Source organism: Merops nubicus, unplaced genomic scaffold (assembly GCF_000691845.1).
Source record: "Merops nubicus isolate BGI_N331 unplaced genomic scaffold, ASM69184v1 scaffold18591, whole genome shotgun sequence".
In the NCBI taxonomy this organism is placed as follows: Eukaryota; Metazoa; Chordata; class Aves; order Coraciiformes; family Meropidae; genus Merops; species Merops nubicus.
Genome location: NW_008591340.1, coordinates 11,562 through 17,179, shown reverse-complemented (window position 1 = coordinate 17,179; position 5,618 = coordinate 11,562).

Sequence of the window (5,618 nt, the reverse complement as noted above, 5' to 3'; positions counted from 1 at the left end):
CTGCAACAGCAACAAAATGAGATGCAGTGAATATTTCAATAAAGAGGTACAATTTGTACTTCATTCATTTTAAAACATAACAAGTCAAATACAACTATAAAGGAATTAAGTTCTTGTAATCCTTGAGATACCAAATACTGAGGGAAGACCTAGCTGCCCAAAATGATGCAGCAGTGTTACACAGGTAAACTATTGGTTTAATCAGTCCGTTATCTTTTCTTAATTCAACACTATTTAAGGCTAGTGCATAATGAATGTTTAACACATGACAAGAGGTAAGAAAGTGGGTATCCCAAGTGGTAACTTACAGATGGGAAAGCTAAGGCAAGCAGTGAAACCCAGCTTGCCCATTTGATATTAACCCTAATGGGGCCAAGGCACTTAAAGATGCATCTAGCCAGACTTGTAGCCTTAACCTTTGTGGTAGGCAAGCTACATAAAACAGCCACTGAGACCCCGTCATCTGACTTCAGTGTACATCCACAAGCACACCTTTCTCTGTGTCCCACCCACAGGCTTCAAGCTTGCAGTGTATTGTGGTCACACCTCCATATGTGGACACTGTAGTCAAACTCTGCAACTTTGTCTTAACCTCACACATAAATCTGGTCACTAGATTTGTTCTGTTTTCAGGACATACTCAAATAAATATGATTTAAACCTGCTTGAACTACAAAGTCCTGATGAGAAACAAAGCTTATTAGCTTGAGAACAGCACCACACAAACACATGTGTGCACTACCATATGAGTAAGCTTCTTTGATGACTTCTCAACTGCTAGGTAGCCAAAGTGAGCTGAAAAGAAACTGCTGCTTTTAGAGCAGGATGCACTAAAAATCCAGCAAAAATCTCATCGTTGTTGACAGTAGAAAGTTTGTCAGTGGGCGAGTGGTAGCAGCAGAAAACTGCAACCACACCACTGTCAACACTCAATACAGATCATGAAGAAAACAGCAGGAAAGAAGAAAGCGAATGGGAGAATATGTTAATATGTAACATCCCACTTCCAGCTGTTCACAGTTTTTATGTTCCTCAGTTAAACTGTGGGCCCTGAGACAGGGCACTGATACAACCAACACCAGCTCCCTCTGAGATTATTCACTGGAAGAAGGATCCTTTGTATCACTGAGAAACATTATTTCCATACATCAGCCAGGGGAGAATCCAGCTGTATCTAAAAGCCATCCAGTTCCACACAGTGGGGATTAAAATATGTTCATAATCCTCTAGGAACATAGTACAGTGGGTGAGTATGCTGTACACAACAAGCCTGAGCAGTATTCGCCAGCTGGTACCAATTGCTTCTTTTGCACATCATCCCCACAACAAATACTAAGTTCATGGACTGCTCACGCCAAAGGAAAAGGCAACTCCATAGAAGTTACTCATATATAAATCTGAGCAACCACATGAGATGATTTCTCGTGAGGTTTTTTGCTCAAATTTAGTATAGAGTTATGCAAGAATGAAGAAAAAGCCTCCCATATTCAGAATGAGAGCCAAAATTCACAAACAGGTCCACCAAGAACTAGAATTGAAAGTTTCATTTCTCTTCCAGAAACTTTGCTCTCAGTAGGCAAAACAATAAAACCAATCAAAGATCATTAGCTGTGATAGCTCAATAGCTGGATAGGTGTGAGTCACAGGCTTCCAAAGGAATCCAGAAAAAAAAAACCACAAAAAATAGCTGCATTAATTCTTTTTTCCCTTTAAGTATAAAACAGACAGCCTTGGGATTTAGGCTACAGAAAAAATGATTCTGCTACAGGGTAACTCATCAGTTATCCAATTGCAAAATGATATATACATGTGGAAGGGGTTTTGTTGTTTTTCTTTTTGAAATGGCAAATTTATAAAGTACTAAACTTTCAGAGGAGCTTCCTCCTTTGTACTACCATTAATTATACTACCATGTATTATCACTTTGAAAAAAACCCTTTTCAAATCAGTTAGCACTGCAAAAGTCTCCTTGCTCCAGATTCTTGCCAATACCACCCACTGATAGAATAACCAAGGGATAGTTAAACTGTATTTCTGCTTGATTACCTAAATGCCTTGTATTCACCCTGTCAAGTTCAGTGTCTCTCCAGGTACAATGAAAAGCTTTCCCATGACAAAAAAATTTCTAGCTTTGACATAAAATGAAAAATCTGTTTTTCTCCTTTCTCTCTGTAACTTTTGCATTCCTTTCGGTAGACAGCAGAGCAACATCTTAATAGCAACAATAGTTGTGGCTACGTAATTACCAAGCACTACTTTCTGTTCTGCTCTACTTGAATTGCAACAACTCATCCACAGAGCTTGCATTATTCACCACTGAAATGATGGTGTTTAGCAACAAAATTTTATAGGAGAAAGCAATGAATGACATGCACAATTCAATTAGCAGGATGACTTGGGTAAGTGGATTACGCCCAGCTGGAATTGGTATGATCTCTTTTCTTCTGAAAAACACCATGAGACAATTTCTGATCACAAAAGGTTAAGATCTCACTCGCACATTGCCTCTGACAGATGACAGCTGCAAAACCACAGGGCCCCATAGCATCATGTTGGGGCACTGAGGCAATACTAATACTGAACAAAGAATGCCACATATCAAGCAATGTGTCTGCATGTTGCTTGTTTCAACACACTAACAAGTGTTAGACAGGGTGAGTGAGTAATTCAGCCACCCTCATGCAAAAAAATCTGTTTGTTGAAGAAATTTTGCGTTATATTACCTTCTAATATAATTTACTACTTGTTGATGCCTTTCCCATGTCACAGTGTACCACAAACCACAGAGCAGTGCCACTAAAAGCCATCTCTGCTGTTTCCTCAATTGTAGCAAAAACCCTTGCCCCTCATAATCTAGAACTGGTTTTGAGATTTTGTTGTGAAGGGTAATTTGGGTAATCAGATAATTTTTCTTCCATGTAATTTTAAAAATCATATTCAGTTCACTCTAATGATTATGAGTTTAAAAAAAAAAGACAAAGGTGAAGTAAGAAATATAAGATGTCTTTTACACTATCTGATCAGTAATGCTTACCAGACAGCATTATGGTTCTAATAACTTTGAATCAAGTTATCCATCTGCAGGAGAAAAGAATAAGCAAAAAAATGCATATAATACTGTTTCTACAATGGAGAGTTTGTGAAACTGCTCAAATACTAATGAAATATTTCAAGAGCACTGGAATAATAAGACCAGCAACAGGGGCACATATCTTTATATTGTATAATCCCTTTTTACCTCTGAAAGAATAGGAGGTAAAATTGCATTTGATGTGACTCCTCTAGCATTCACTGCAGCCAGCACACATGGGGCCTCATGTGTGTTCTGGCAACACTGAGAAGTTTCCACAGTCTAGATAAGACCACAGATAATGTTCATATTTTATGCACATGAAATCACATGCAACAGGCAATTCTGCTGTAAAGTTCAGCAGCATCAGTTCTCCAGTGACCTTCACTGGAGTTTATCCAATGTCTTGCTAGAGATGCGGAGCACTTCTCAAGACCAGATGGTACAATCCTTCTCTTGCCAGCCCTAAACTGCCAGCCAAATGTGCAGTCCTAACATCACCTGTGATGCTCGGTGCTTGTCAGGTGTAAAAAAGGTGTAAAAAAGGTGTAAAAAGCCCCAAAATCTACTCTGAGAGTAACAACACAGAAGTAATAGCATCACACTCCACTGAGCAGGAACACGGTAAAATGAACTCAAATTCTCACTATCTCAAAATTTTTCAGCAACTAATAAAGAAGCTCTAGGCAAAACATACAAAGATTTTTTGAGATGCTTAGGTTTGATTATTTCAAGCCTAATCTGGGGGTATATGATCTAAAATGTGGGGAACCACAGGAGGAATTGCTGACACATAAAGGGATTTATGAATGCACGGAGCCTCCATAACAGCCCTTATCCCTCCTCACAGAGCAAGCTAAGGCCAAGGGTGTCCAACTGCTTGAACCTCCACAGCTGCAGCCTTGCCTTCTCACCTGCACACAACTGTACTGCACACAGTTATGGTTAGCTGACTCCCAACTGCTGTGACAGGTCTGCAGGGCTATCAAAAATCAGAGCAAACCTAACACCATCTTTACAGTCTCGAAAAGTCACTGAATAGTGAACAACTTTTGGGCTGCACGAACATGTTTCTGCATGGTACAGAATGACTATGGAAAATTTGCCCTAAATTGGAAATGGAAATTTTCCTTAAGTCTCTCTCTGCATTTTCCCTTCGGTTAATACAGTTGAGTAGATCACGGAGCTGGATCAAAATGGATGCAAGACAGATTTTTTAGTTTACTGTCTCTTACTCTAATTGAATGTATTAGAAGATGTAGTAAAAACTACATGGACACTCTCCATCTTGACAAATTGAAAATGCATATTCTCCTCCAAAAAAAAATCTTTGTTTTTAAAATGTCTCCCTTATTCTGCAACTCTATCAGTGCAATTTGTCTGCAACAAACTCAAGACTTTTCCTTTGTCTGTCATTGGCACAAATAGAAAGATACAACTCTATTCCTTCCACTCTCCTTCACGGGCAGGAGGAGTCCTGCATATTTCAGTATTCTACTTGTTTGCAAAAGTAAGGCAGGAAAGAAAATGCAGGGGGTAAGTGAAACACACACAGGGGATAAGTGAAAGAAGCACAGCACCCCTGTCCATGAAGCAAACACAAAGCCTAACACTAGTTCTAGCAATCATAGAATCATAGAATCCTTTAGGTTGGAAGGGACCTTTAAGATCATCAAGTCCAACCATTGAGCCATTAGGGCTCTAAAGTCCTCTGCTAAAACAGATCAGAATCTGTCAGGGTTGGAAGGGACCACAAGGATCACCCAGTTCCAACCCCTCTGCCATGAGCAGGGACACCTCCCACAATGCTCTCTTTATATTGAATCTGGTGTATTCAAAAACACTGCCAAGGAACAGTACAAAATTAAAGGAATCACCATGGAGAGAAAAATAGTTCTTATGTAGTCTCAAATGTCTTCATATTGCAGAATTGAAAAGAGGAGCTGTCTTCCAATATTTCTATTCAATTTCATTTATTTAGGAGTTATTTCAGCTATCATTTTCAGATTGGGCATTATTCATTTGCCAATTAAAGGAGGAAGAAGAAAGATACACAACGTTTGCACTTTCTCTAGAGAAAATTTGCATTTTGAACCAAAACCACATCGCTAGAGCGAATAATGATAACTCTGTGGTATAACAAGCCACAAGCATTCTTCGCAAGGCATACACTGAAGCAACACATTTATGCTTTTGTTATATTGCTTCCTTTTTTTTCTTATTTGAAAAAAAAAAAGTCCTGAGCAGTAGAAGATGAAAGCTGCGTTTTCAAAGCTCTCTGTATGACCTGGTCAAATAGCTGGCCAAACTGTGATACTTTGCTTTCTGTGATTCCACACCCCCTTATCCAGCAGGACATAAAAAAATGGTGAAAGCACCTTCTCTGAAGAGGAAGAGGTCTCCTGCCATTTGAACCTTTCAAAAGATGGAAGAGCTAGACACACTTAGCTCCCCAACACTACCCAGCCAGGCCTCATTATGGATGCAGAGATCACAGTCAGCTTACACATTTCTCATCCTGAAATGCAGAAGCAAATCTCACAACACT